Source organism: Columba livia, chromosome 19 (genome assembly GCF_036013475.1).
Source record: "Columba livia isolate bColLiv1 breed racing homer chromosome 19, bColLiv1.pat.W.v2, whole genome shotgun sequence".
NCBI classification, from domain to species: Eukaryota; Metazoa; Chordata; class Aves; order Columbiformes; family Columbidae; genus Columba; species Columba livia.
In genome coordinates, this window is record NC_088620.1 from 7,044,080 (window position 1) to 7,057,434 (window position 13,355).

The 13,355-nt window shown below is 42.6% G+C and overlaps 2 long non-coding RNA genes across 6 annotated transcripts in view; one reads left to right on the forward strand and one right to left on the reverse strand.

The window, feature by feature from the left end:
- Window positions 1–13,355, reverse strand: part of LOC110358600 (uncharacterized) — a 119,839-nt gene that overhangs the window by 96,308 nt on the left and 10,176 nt on the right. The gene's annotated exons all lie outside the window — the stretch shown is intronic.
- LOC110358605 (uncharacterized) lies at window positions 30–10,815 on the forward strand. The gene is made up of 3 exons (XR_010467208.1): window positions 30–1,232; window positions 6,043–6,146; window positions 9,357–10,815. It is a non-coding gene; the product is annotated as an uncharacterized LOC110358605 (long non-coding RNA).

Genomic DNA, 13,355 nt, shown 5'->3' on the forward strand with positions numbered 1-13,355 from the left:
AGGAAGCTCAGGTTGTGCCTGCACTTTATCATGGTCATAGTAAACACCAAGGTTTTGGTTTTACAAGAAAAAAAACATTACCAATTAATCACCTACATGAGTAGTATTCTGTTTCCTGGAGCTCACAGCTTCATACAAAGAAGTTAATCCTGCAGCTTTACAGAAACAAGAAAACCATATCTAACACTAGGGACTACTTCTTTCACAAGCACCAGAAGCCAGCCCAAAATGCAGTAGGTCAACCATGTTAATACTTATTTTGTTTTTTTTCTCTCTGCCCATCTTTAACCCCCTTCCAGCAATATAAGCTATTCCTCCTCAAAGTTTTCAGCCTCTTCTTAAATTTCAATGGTCATCATACTTGACTGTACTTGTATCTGGAGTTCTCCAACAGGACCATGCAAAAATGGAGTGAAAACAATGACATTTTTTAAGCCCTGCAGTCAGGTCCTCAATGTTCTCAGCATCTGACTCTAGCCTGCAGAGGTGTGAATCAAAGTCTGTTTTCCCATGTGGTCATGCCAGATGGTTGGCTCAAAACCCATCATTTCTTTACAGCAAAACTCACTAGACACAGACAGTAACCATAAGATATATTGGAAACTTGAATCTTGTATAATTTAGACTGCCAACACCCAAGCGAAAGATACTTCACCCTACTACTTATGTCAGCTCTTCAAGGATGGTTTCTTTGCTGAATATGTCCTGAAACATTTCAAGGCAATGGTAAAAATAAATTACTACGGTTAGCCTGCATCTTCTCATTCTAAAAGATCTTGTATTTACTTCTGAACTTTGATTGTCAAATTACATTCAAGGATCATTTCACATGCCCTAAAAGTCAGTCCTGCTTCCAAGGAACGGTTGAAAACAGCTATGCAGAACAACGGATCACATGCTAATTTTATGTCATTGTCTGTGGCTGTGTTGCAGAGTGTTCTGGAATTTGTCAGGGGTGGTGATACCCAACCATGTCACACTGTACCTTTTACAAAAGAATTAGAACACTCAGTAAGGCTCTGCCCTGGTGAAATTGTGAAGGGAGTGCTGAAGATAACATTATTCAGTAAAACAAATAAAAATTCAGGAAGGAGACAGTGAGTTGAAAATAACCATATGTTGCGAAAATCTGGCACTGTATATTTAGTGACCACAAGAGGTCAGGACATCAGTTTTCCACTGCATCTTAAAAGCAACATCTCTAAGAGCCTGGAGCCAGAATACTATTTTAGGTATGACTGTTCAGTTTGGAAATTTCATCTTTACATATTCCTCAACAGCATCTGTACGTGTTTCCTCTGCAGCAGGGGTTATGGTTCTCCTTTCTCTGCACTTGCTTGTAGCAGCACAGTACTCAGGTTTGTCTGCCTTTGTGTCCTGGCTCTTGCTCCTCTGTTTGAAGGTATACAACAGTATTACATTTTTTACTGAAAGCCCCCATCAACATTTCCGCTTCCCTGGCACAATGAGACTCCATTCATTAAGAACAAACCACGCTGATGACACAGGGGTCTCAGGTGCGACCCAACGCTGTTGTTTCCTCCTACGGAAGCTGTTCAGCACCACCAGCCTCCCTGTTCTTCCTTCCCAATGCACCTCTCCAGCGTGAATACAGGTCCGTATATGAGATAGGAAATATATTACATATTTCAACTACAAATTAAGACAAAGCTACAAATGCAGTTCTCCCTCTGTGAGAGCTCTGTGCTTGGGAAACAGAGGAAAAAAATGGCTATATAAAATATTAATATTATATATAAAACTATAGGAAATATATAAAGTGCAACACTCCCACCCTCTGAGAACCATCTTCTGCAGCACCTTTTTATTAATATATTATTTTTCTAGAACATGTCCTGCCCAAGCACTAAGTGCACTTGACCCAGTTTAGCGTATGAAAAGAGAGGCGATCACTGCCTGCATTTTTAGGTGATGAATTTTTCATATGCAGGCTTGTTTCACTGGAAGGTCCATCCAGCCTTGGTCCTCATCTCTGGCTGCAGCACATCCCCTTTAGCAGGTCCTGCTTTGTGAAAATGCATTTCTTTGCTCACTCTGCATGGTGCCAAAAAACACTTTTTTTTTTTTTTTTTATTTAAGTGAAAGTTATTAAGCTACTTCTAGTATAATACCTCTAAATGCCAAATCCGTGAGAGGGAATTTTAACTTGGTTAATCTGACACAAATGAAAAACCATTCCAGGCTTGAGATGACTGTAAAGTTTAGTGTCATGGCTTTTTCAGTAAGAAAAAAAAAAAAGGTTCTCAGCAAAATTTCCTTTCAACACTTGAAGTTATTTATTTCCTTTAAAGTAAAATGTTGGGCATGTTTTAAAGACACAGTAGTCACATCTCGTTTTAAACTGGACGCCATCTGAACCAACTAACAGTGCTGCTCAGTGTCAGGGGCTACTTGGAGCAGAAAGAAGAACAGGAAGGATGGGGAGTGTTCTCCTTACTCCAGTGGTATCTATTCCAACTGTGTTAGTAAACCCTCTATGCTTGCTCTTGGCCGAAATGGAAATTTTGTTGTTCTCTTAAAAATTGAATTGCAAATGGAAATGCTGCCACAATTTCTGTGACTATCACCTGCAGAGGAAAATGGAAAGGAGAAGCTGGCTCTGATACAGAGACCTCAACTTCAGTTATGTGTGAATTAAAGACATCTTCGGGATGCTCCTTACCCTAAAACTCTTTGATTTTGTATTTGCATCTCTGGAGGCAAAAGGAAACATGATCTGCCAGAGTTAAACTATTACAGCGCCCAGCAGGGTGGCCCCAGGACAGCACGAGGCCAGCGGATAAGCTTTGACATCCAAGGAGACCCTGCCCAGGAGATGCAAGGACCATTTTCAGAACCAGGCTGTGATCTGGTTGAGTCTCAGCACCTTTTTCTCCTTGAAGGAGCAAGGGTGTGTGCAGTGTTTTCAGTCTCAGCAGCCAGGATAAATGGGCTGAAGCTTCCCTCTGGTTCTTGCTCCAACAGTCATGTATCAGGTTTTCCACAGCTGAACTGAAACCCATGATTCATAATCAGTTTCATTTGCAAAATTTTCTTCTAATTGATCAGATGGAGACCAATTTCAGTATGGGAAACTGAATCCTAAGAAAATTAATTACCCGCCAGGCTAAACCCATTTCCTTTGGCCCAAGTACAGCTTATTGTATGTTACTGAGAGATGACCTAGCTGTCGAGAGAAAGGCAATGCTATAATTCTTTCTAGGACACGCTACATTGGAAGCAGATAAAGTGCTGCTGACTGAGGGCACTGGCTATGCAGAGTGGGGAGCTAACACAGGGAAAGGGCTAAAGGGACAGTAAATACACAACAAAAGGCTCAGAGGGAGTAGAGATAACAGAAAGTAGAAAATATACCAATTTTAAAATCCTAGAGTCTCCCAGGGATTAGTCACTACAGAGTTTGCCTTTGGGGACAAGGGGTTTTAACATCCGCTGTGCATATTTCAGCCTCATTTTACACCTGTGAGATTTGGAGGAATGTCACAGACCCTGAGCAAAAGCCGGAGATGGAGAGACATTTTGCTGTGGTTCTCTGGTAATGACGCTAATGCACTTAACAAGTCTCCGCAGCCTCAGGGTGGGAAGGCTTAGAATAAATGCTGTAACTGAGCAGAAAGCATCAGGGACCCAAAGCAGGCTCCCTTTCCTCCTTGAGGCTGAAGACACGCAGAAGATGCAGGGACTCACAGGTGGCTCCAAATGAACACGAATGAGTGTTGCGCACCGAGGCGGTGTAGCCCATTGAGTCTCGATACGTGGAAATTGCAGCTCTCACGGCCGACTGCCATTCCCGTCAGTTGCAAGGGCCCCTGACACTCGGATACCAATCTCAAAGCCTTCCAGGACAGGAGGTGTTACAGATTTTTTTAATTAAAGTCAATTGGGTAATGAAAGTAGCAGGAGTATGTTCCCGCTCTATGAATGGATAAATTAAAGCTCACAGCGAAGACGGCAGACATGGAGACTGTGCAGATTTTAGATGGAAATTCTAATGACTGCCATCTTTAAGCTAATGACATCTTGTCTACACAGCTCTGCCAGCTTCAAGGCTACTAAAATAACCACAGAAGAAACATGGATCTGCTTCTTTTTAGACTGGAGCTTCAAGAGAATAAAAAACATTATTGTTACAGGAGACTCAGCCCTACAATCCCCTGACAGTAAGAGCCAGATACTCCAGGTTAATAGAAATACTTCCTCAGCCAGACCCCAGGAAAAAAAAAAAAAAAAAAAAAAGAAGAACCAAAATAGGATTTATAGCCAGAGTAAAGCTAATCAAAGAAAAAGGACAAAGGTTCATCATCGGCCAGAACTTTTTGTAAGCAAAGAAGTTAGTGACGTCTGGGTCAACAATGTTCTCTTGCTTCAGAGAGTCCGCAATGCGGATTGCTTGGGGAATACCTTGCCATGATGAAAAGTTTTAACCCTTTGACTTTTGAAAGGACAGGATTTGGATTCAGGTGTATTTACTGGAAAATCTCAAATTCAAACAGAATAATCTCTCTGTTGTTGCTAGCCTTTTATCAGCATTTGTGTGGATGTTCCCAGGACCTCTGTCTAAATACAATGTACTTAAGAAACAAAGATTTAGTAGAATGACCTCTTCAAACGTACATGTCAGGCTTCTATAAGGCCATAGGGCTCAAGGATCACAAAGCTGGGTTAAGGCTCCTAGCCTGCTTTCCTCCCCTATCCACCTTTTTCTTGATCCAAGCTAGAGAATGACATAACTGAAAATCAGGCTCAGTGTGTTTCTCAGAGGAAAAAATAATTCTACAGCATTTCCTAATGGCATACTGGGGAATTTTCTTCTTAAGACAGGGTGTTCCTTTTCACATACACTGCATCAGAGACTCCTGTTCCCAAACCCTCAAATGCCCAAGGGCTCCATCTCATCTCCCAAGGAGGGTAGTTGAGAGCAGGAGACGAGTTGCTATGTAAGAAGGATGGAAATAAACACGTAACAAAGAAAACTGAAAAAAGTCCCCCAAAATTAATAATATCTAGATAACAGCTATTCTATTTAGGACCTCTTTCTTCAGCTGTGACACAAAGTGTAATATTAACCGGAAATCAAAATGGATGGAAGCTGATCCATTCACGTTTACGGCCACTGTTACTTTCTGATAAATCCTAATAGTCTACTAGGTAAACACCACACTATCTACCTCTTAAAACATATTTCACAGCTCCTTGAATCTCTCGCAGCAGGAATATTATTTTTTTAACCGTTAGTGCATTTTAGTCTTCTCCTTCTGTGGGTACAACAGGAATAATCCAGAATTCAGAACTCTCTGAACTGAAATACCAGTTTTGAAGGGGACAAATTCCATTTACGCCACAGCTACGAACCCATTCTTCTATAGGCAACCTTGTGTGTCTATGCAAGTATGAAAATACCCGAGAGAATGCCGGTGAGTTACGTCAGTTCGGGATGCTGCCACCCATCAGCTGAGATACTATAAGAGTTTGTGTCCACACTTCTCCCTTAGCTCTTGGATAAATTGCAAAGCCACATTACTTGTTTTCAGCTCTCCTTTTCCGTTTCTTTGCCCCTCACCTTTTCTATTTTTCAATAGGAAAGGAAAAATAAGAGAAAATAAAACATTTTTGAAGTTTTCGTTAAAGAGATAAAAGATATTTTCTAAGGTCTCGTTAATTTTAGCATCTGGAAAAGATTGATAAAAGATCTACATGCATTTATGGAAAAGAAATCGAGGAGAGCCGTTTGAGTTGAACAGTGACTCTTCTGGAGGACGCTGCTGGTCCAAGCGCAGCTCACCTGGCCATTCATCCAGTGCCCACTGAGGGGAAAAGGAGATGAGATATTACTCCATTATAGTCTGGAATTTATAATTCATACAATGCCAATGAAATAATGATAAATGACTGAATCGTTCACAAAGGCCATTCTTCATACTTCAGCCCATTTAAAAAAAAAAAAAAAATAAATCTTTTTTTTTTTTTCTTTTCTTAACTTTCTCTTAATGACTCCCCTCTTTGCTTTTGTTTCCCCTGCAGCCACGTGGCAGAGATGCTGTAAAGAAGCAGAACACAGTTGTGCAAGCAGCCAAAATCTCTCTGTCCACGTGGGTATCCCAGCACATGTGTACACGCAAATGCAAGTATGTACGTATGCAGCCAGCTTGCTTTATACATATCCCTCTACCACCTGAGCTATTTAAGATAACCTATAGTCATAGTCTTGTCATGCAATTTGTCTGCACTTTAGTTTCGCCCTCTGTTCAGTGGGCAAGTAGGAGTAAGGAAAGATAATATTATGTTCCTGCTCCGACAGGGGGATTGGACTGGATGATCTTTCGAGGTCCCTTCCAATCCCTAACATTCTGTGATTATAAATCAGTTATTGGTTTGTTTGGTCTTTGTGAGGTGACAGAACATGAGAACGTGAAAAACACAAGGTTCTTTATACACACTGCTCTTTTGAGTGCACAAGAACAAACCCCTGCACTACGAAACCTTGGGCTGGACGGAGAAACTTTCCAGCTCCTGGTAATTCACCTGGCCCTGCATGGACAACTGTTGTTCTTTCTCCTTCAGAAAGGAAGATGAGCAACTGCTGGAAACAAGAGTTGGTAAAGAAATTGTGCCTTGAAGAACCACAGCTCTGTTGTTAGATGAGTGGTAGAAGTTTCAGTGATCCCTTGCTCTGAGCTGTTGCACAGGGGTAATCTGAACCTGAAGACAAACTTGTGAAGATCATAGCACACAGATGGATGGATAGATGGCTAGATATATCATAAGCAAAAATAATAGTTAAAAATTACATTTCTGTTTGTGACCTCATTTTCAAAAGTCCTGAGTGTTCGTTTCAGTGGGACATGCCCGTCCTCAGGGGAACCAGTCTAGAGGCAGGTGTCTGCACTTTGAGACCTATTTTTGCAAATCTTGGTTATGTATATTTGGAAAGGTAAGAAAGCACTAGCCAAGGGTGTTTTCTAAAGGTCGAACCTTTATTTTTGCTGGAGCTTTCCCCCTCTGCTTGCTTTTATTTCTAGGTACTCCCTAAGGACAGGTTGAAACTCCATAGCTTTGAGCACATCCTTTGTCCTGTTTAATCATTGTCAGCAGCCCGAAAGATGAGATAATGGGGACCCATCTTGGGGACTCTAAGATCCTGATTGTTCAGAAAGGTCAAAGAAAAACTAGATTTCTAATCTTTGCAAAAGAAGAGATTAACAGGCAGCCTTGCTGAGATATTGGGGGGTAGGGCAGGGGTGCAGAGAAAAGGGAAAAAGAAAGGTGATATAAAGCTATTTCTGAAACGAAAGCGGGGGAAAAAATTCTCTGCAGAATACGCTACTGAATACACAGGCAGCATGAGGAACAACTGGGAAGAAATATGAAAAGATGCAAGCTATGGGGAAAGAATATTCTGGCATAAAACTGGTCAGAGTGATCTTTATTGTTCCAACAATCAAGGTTGCTAGCCTTCAGCTCTGATTCCTATGGGAAACTAATATTGTAGCTGTTGTGGCTGAAAATAGGAATAGGACAGATGGAAAGAATAGATGAGAGTTTTTCCCCATTAGTCTATATAACTTCAAGTTATCGACACATCTCAGCTAGTTGTCTGAGCTTCCTCTGTCTTCCACAGAGGAACCATCACCTGTGAAAGGCAATTCCACCCATCATAAAAGAAGCAACTAAAGCAGAGGGAAGAGATGAATCAACTCTAGAGTGAGAAAAATCCCACCCAAGAGCCCCTGATGAGCCATCATCTGGCTGGGGCAGGTGCTGGAAGCACAAAGGGTCCTGTCCCCTGGTCTCATCTCACACCATCTGTTGTGGAAGGCCCAGAAAATGCAAAAGCAGAGGTCAGATGTGAAAGGCTGTGTCAAACACACCACACTATCACCTTGTCCAGCTCTATTTCATCCATGCAACACCCAAATGATAACTGTTAGGGACTGTGTTTCCTGTTCCAGCTTTGAGGACATTATGGCAGCGGATGAGAGAAGCATTTGGGGCCAAAAATTTAAAACATTCAGGCTCAGATTGCAAGCGTGTGAGGTTTTAAGTTATTTTATGCTCAAGTTTGACTTGGACACATCTTTAGTAGCTGCTAGAATCAGACAGAATCTCCAAACCTTTGGAAGTATTCCTAGTGCAAGAAACTACCAATTTCCATATTTTTGTTGCTCTTGATGTTTTTGACACTCGGGAACAAACTGTCTTCATTTAAATGAGATGAGAAAAGTATCTCCTGCAAATTATGCCATTTCTTTTCTCCATTATGTTTTTCTGTATCTTCTGGCAGCGCTGTTACAAAACCAACAGCAAACGGCCGAGTGGAACAGCAAAGACAATAACTTTAATGGAAAGAAATTGGGAACTGGAAGATGACACAGATTGCATTAGGGAAAAAAAAAAAAAGTGAAATAATATTTAATTTCCCTGGTCATAAATAATATGTCCGCCCACATTACAAGCACATCAAAGATGACAGGGTAAATAGTCAGTGACATGAGAAAATATCATTATTTCTTCATTAAATGTTTTATATATTTATAAGGGGAAAATAATTTTAAAAGCACCCTGACAAGCACAAATATAACAGCTGAAGGGCCATTGAAGAAATGAATTAGGACTATATAAGCGTGCAGACGAGTAAATCAAACGGAAAGAAAAAGTTTTGTCTGTGGCAGAGTTTGACTATTGTTAGAACAAAGTCCCATTTCAAAAAGAGAATAGAAGTGCTGCTGCTGGGCTCTGGACACCATTCAACCATCAATACGCACCGTACATTCACATCAGGGCTGCCTGTCTAGGGAAAGAAAAGGGATCTGGTCTGCTTAGGGTCTTTGCGTAGTGATGCCTCAGCAAAGATGATCCTTACACAGCAACCTCTGTGCCACTGCAGCTTGCAGGGTGCATTGAGCCCAACGCAGAACTAGAACCACTGGATTTTTTATGCTGGTTTTGCAGAAAGCAACTGATAGCTTGGGAACGTCATGAAGGCTGTGGCTGTAAACTTAAAAATAGGGTTAGGGCCCAGCAGGTGTATGTCTGGGGCATTGCAGGTCCAGCTGCACTGTTTTATTCACAAAGGGACTGATATTCTGTGCGTGTTACTAATCTTCTCAGTAGATTTCAGTTTCCTGTGCTTACTGTTGCTCTATGGAGCCCAAGAGTATCAACAGTGAGGACAAAAAATGCTCCATATAAAAGATGAGCTTTAGGGGAAAGGGGACAAACACTCCTACATGTTTTTTCTTCACTACACTCACGAACAGTATCTCTGTAAGAACTCACTGCTGAGATGCCGACAGTTTCTGTCTATCTAATGATCCATTCTCTTGATCCCTCTCCAGCCCTGCTGACCAGAACACATCTATTCAGAGAAACATTATCACCGTCATTTCTGCTCCAAGACTCACAGCATCACTCATCAACAAGAAGTCAAGGTCACGACACCCCCAAAGACACAACGCACAGACTCATCCCTTCAGGTCTCCGTGCTGCTGAGAACCTCCCTCCTCACACGCTCACTAATGGCACCATCGCCGCTCCCCTCCAGATTGTTTAACAGATGCTCTTGATAAATACCGGAGCAGCTGAAATTCTGCAGGAAATGAAGCGCGGCCGCCTGACCGCCACGGCTGCTGCTGAAGGATGGGAGACACTTACAAGGTCTTTGGGATGGGTATCACACGAGCAAAGGGATTCGGCCCTTTTGCTGGGACTGAAGGGTCTGAAGTCAGGGAATGGAGTGGGCCTGAGTGGTATGAATTTCATAAGGTATTATCAGCTCCCAGGTCACTGGCACGGGGAGGTTCTCCTAGAGGAAATATGATGAACTGTGCTAGCTTATAGGGCTCCCAGCTGCATCTGTGCAAGTAATAAATTCACTGGAAGCTAACAAACACACAATTTACAGTTTGAATAAACATACGCAGGGGGGGTGTGTGTGTATATATATATTTTTGTGTGCGTTTGTATTTGAATTTTACTGTTCTCAAATAGCTATCTAACATATTTGTGAAGAAGTGCAAACAATCCATTTGCAGGACAAGAATTTAGTTGCAGTCCTTTTTAGCTCCACAACCAGAGAAGTTTTCCAGGTGTTCTGCCCACTGACATTTAGTTGTCCCAAGCAATGGACAGATTGAAGCATCAAGATTCCCCCCCACTTGTGACTTACAAAAGTAAGGCAACCTTCCAAAATGCAATGGCCCTGTTAAATCTGTAGTTCATCAATAGTTTTGTTTAAAACTATGTACTTTGCCTTTATTTCCCTTTTCCTTTCTTCTTTTCCTCCACTTCTAGGCTAATCTAATCTAGCCTAGTCCTCATAGATTTTCATCGACTTTATATTTAAACTTCTGTCACCATATTAAACAACAGGCAGAGGGAAAAAGGATGGTGAACATTCTGAGAAGGGAAAGGATGAGCTGCTGGGGTAGTGGCTGTAGTTAGAAAAGTAAACTTCAGTTTTTATAGGAAATTCCTCTTGTGAATTGGAAGCAGCAGCACAGATTCTAAAACCTTCCCACGGAAGAGAAATTGTGTAAGAAAAATAAAATTAAAATCATATGGAGACATCAAAATGCCATAATGCGAAGCACTCTATGCTACTACAAGCTATTTAAAATTAATGCCTTAATGTAGTATAAAATCCATACAAATTAGATTGGGAAAAAATGTGGAAACCAAGTGTTTTTTCTGGTCTCAGAGCAAAACATTTTGTCATTACCCAAATGAAATAGGAAGTCAAAACAATTCATTTTAACTATTCTCCATCAAACATTTCATTGCAATTGACTTGTTCCAGTGAAACCTTGTAAAGAAACATTTAGCTTCCAACAGCAAACTGCTCAAGTTAATAACAGTTAAACAATGGGGAAACAAGTTTTAAAAAACGCCTTGGCTGCCCAAACATGAGTAAAAGGGAAAAGACCCTGCAGTTCCCTTGGTTTGGACTGGGTCCCTGATAATTGCTTTTGTATCGGATGAAACCCACAGGTTGGTGTCCATGTCAGGAATGTCTCCGAATAACGTCCCAGCCTGTAAATTACTCCTGCTAATCCCCTTCAGCTCAGCCCCGCTCCTCCTGCGCCTGTGAAATCCTGCAGCAGGATTAACAAATGCCAACAAAACACAGTCATCAGATGGCATCAAATGCCACCCCGTGCTGCTAATTACACGTTAACAGGAGAGCATCTTCCCTTTCACTCGGGATGTCTGTGCAGGGACCTAGTGAGCCACCCAGCCCCTACCAGGAGGACTTTGGACCCCTTGGCTGCTGCTTCACTTCTGTGTAATTAACTTGCCAGAGCAAGTCTTTGGGGTTCAAGGACTAAGTTCTCCTAGGAATCAGGCATTAAGTATGGTCGTCAGTGCTTTGCTTTAAGCACTCAGATTTAATTTGGTTTTGTTGTACGATTTACCGCTCCTTACGCTCCTTAACGTATTTACGCTGCTGCCCAGGAGCAGGGGATGTGCCTCAGCCCCAGGTGGCTGCGCTCGCAGCTCTCGACCAGCCCCTTTGCGAGGGCTCCCCTCTCACTTCTGCAGTCAGCAGAGCTCCACATAAAAAATAATCATCTGATAACACAAGCAGAGCCTTTGGCTGCTGTCTGCACCCCAGAAACTCCCAACCCTGCAGAAAGGAAAGGTGACACGGTGAGGGCTGGGCAGCCAGTGCCACCGCCAGTTGATGCACAGGCATCCCCACTACTTCTGAGCTATGATAAAGACTATGCACTGAATTTAGCCTGTTTCACTTCATTTGCTGCACTGAACAGCTCACATTTTAGTTCACTGCAGGCAGGAGCAAGCAAACCCTGCAGATCCCAGCTGACAGTCATGGGAGGGACAGCTGAGATGTGCTCTCCTCCAAAGTTTACTTGCTGCCCCAGGAGGCAGGTTGCTGCCTTGCAGACAGCCCTGGGCACTGGTTTGTCCCTGTGATGATTTGTTTTTCCCCTCATGGTGGGCTGGGCAGGAGCTGCGTGCACTGGTCATCCTGCACCGCCGAAAAAACACCTCTCTTCTGCCATCAGCTTTTCTTGATTTCTGCTGCTGAATTGTTGCCTTTTGTGTACATATAAGCAGGCATGTCACAAGAAGAGCCAGAGGCCACGAATGCATTGCAAAGAGCAAGTTTGTACACAACTGATTTCCCCCTGATAAAGTGGATTCACTAAGAACAGGGGCAGGAGAATCTGAGGTGACAGGGCTGGTAGAGAAGCTGCAGCTTCAGGACCTGGATGCAACAAGGAGCTGTGTTCTCATTAGAGGCGACGCTGTGTGTTCTTTATGAGACAGATTTTGTTAGGGAGACAAATCCTCAACTGCGGTAAATCAAGATGTCTCTTTGGAAGCTCATGGATTGCACACACTGGTGGTGTAAAGCAGCCTGGCTCCACTCATGGCCACCGTGTTCTCAGCACTAATCATCTATTGATTCTGGACAGTGCAATATCTATCTACTCTACAGCCAACTGGATTCTCACTTTCCATAATTTACCACATTTGTGTTTCTTCCTTTGTCTCTGCCTTTTCTCCTACCTCTCCTCACATTCACCTTCCTACTTACAGCATTTTCCAGTCTTTTTCAGTCATTTTCCTTTTGACCATCTCTTCTTTCTTGTAATGAGCTCTTTCTCACATAGCTTCCATTCTGCCTACTGCTTCTCCTGTATTTTTCCTCCTCCTCCTTTCCTCTACATCTTCCCCAGGTCCTTATTCCCCCTCTTTCAGGATCCCTTCTCTCCCCCTCCTCTACAGGCTCTTTCCTCCCCTCGCTATGGAGGGACGGTGGATATACCACTGTCGATAGCTCCGCTTTCTGCTAACTGCTTGGCCAGGGTCAAGGAGTTTTTTTCATTATCTTTTTATTGCAAACAGCCTCTGCATACAAGAAGCTCCATTAGTAAATATCGATGCACAGCAGGCTGGGTGCACATAGATTACCACGACACATCAAACAGCAGAAATGACAAATAGGCAGCTGAGCGCAGGCGGTAAGAAGAGCCGTGTTAACGTAAGCAAGAAAACAGAGCGAAAGCAGCATGGGAAATAATTAAAAACAAATACATCAGCAGCTTCACACCACTGGAAAGGTAGAAGGGAGATGGGGGCTTCCAACCCAGGAGTGGAATCTCCCACCAAGAGACTGCTGAAATTCTGAGTACGCCTTAGTAATTTCTGCAGCTGATTCTCGCACTTTGCAGAGGACTCAGCAAACTGATTTTCAGGCAGAATTTGCTCCTGAACAAGACACTATGACAGAAACTTTGGTCCTCTGACCAAGGGGGTTTGAGCAGGACTGTGTTTGCACTGGAATTGAATGGCTTTGACCTTTGTCT